The sequence below is a fragment of the Arachis duranensis genome, chromosome 6 (assembly GCF_000817695.3).
Source record: "Arachis duranensis cultivar V14167 chromosome 6, aradu.V14167.gnm2.J7QH, whole genome shotgun sequence".
Classification (NCBI taxonomy): Eukaryota; Viridiplantae; Streptophyta; class Magnoliopsida; order Fabales; family Fabaceae; genus Arachis; species Arachis duranensis.
Window position 1 is genome coordinate 13,598,238 of NC_029777.3, and position 1,121 is coordinate 13,599,358.

Consider the following 1,121-nt stretch of genomic DNA (forward strand, 5'->3'; position numbering starts at 1 on the left):
GCCATGGTAGAGGGATGACTTCCAGGTCCCCGGCAACGGCGCCAATGTTCCGAGGGTTACCTGAAACGTGTAGCTCGGTCGTCCTGGAGAGGCCCGAGGTGGGGGGATTGATGACCCGAGCTTGATATGCAGAGTGGTTGGTGGTTGTACCTGCAATGACACTCCGATGCTTAAGTTAGCATGGGTCCAAGCAGATATTGAGTAGAATTAGAGTATGAGTTATACCTGGGTGCTCTAGTGTATTTATAATAGTTGGCCGTGATCTTCCCTGGATAAGATATTCTTATCTTATCTTATCTTTTGGGAGTTTTATCTCTATCTTTGTGGAACCGCCTTTCCTAGGCCTTTTCGGCCTTTAGGTTTTGGGCTGCGTTCCTTTTGATGGGCCTTCTTAGCTTTATGTTTCCGAGGTCCGACCTTTAGGCGTGGGCCTTAGGGCGAGGTCGGACCTCCTATGAACTTGCCGAGTTTGGGGAGCTCGGTCAGGGTATGAACAGGTGGGATTGGGTGGGAAAGAGAATTTGAATTTTAAAGGTAGGTGGGGTGTATGGGGAAGAGTGGATAGATGTAGGTGGTGAATGAAAAACAGAAGGGATGACCATGAATGGAGAGAGAGAGAGGGTGAGGTAGGTGGGGATCCTGTGAGGTCCACAGATCCTGAGGTGATCCTGTGGGATCCACAGATCCTGAGGTGTCAAGGATTTACATCCCTGCACCAATTAGGCATGTAGAATGCCTTTGCATACAATTCTGGCGTTTAAACGCCGAGGTGATGCACGTTCTGGGCGTTCAACGCCCATGTGTAGCATGTTTCTGGTGTTGAACGCCAGTTCCATGCTTGTTACTGGCGTTCAGTGCCAGCTTTTCTCAAGGTACATTCCTGGCGTTCAAACGCCAGGATGTTGCTTGTTTCTGGCATTCAGCACCAGATTCATGCTCTGTTCTGGCGTTGAACGCCAGCCAGATGCTCCTTACTGGCATTGAACGCCAGTCTGTCCTTCCTCCAGGGTGTGATTTTTCTTCTGCTGTTTTTGATTCTATTTTTAATTTTTATATTTTTTTTCGTGACTCCACATGATCATGTACCTAATAAAACACAAAATAACAATAAAATAAAATAA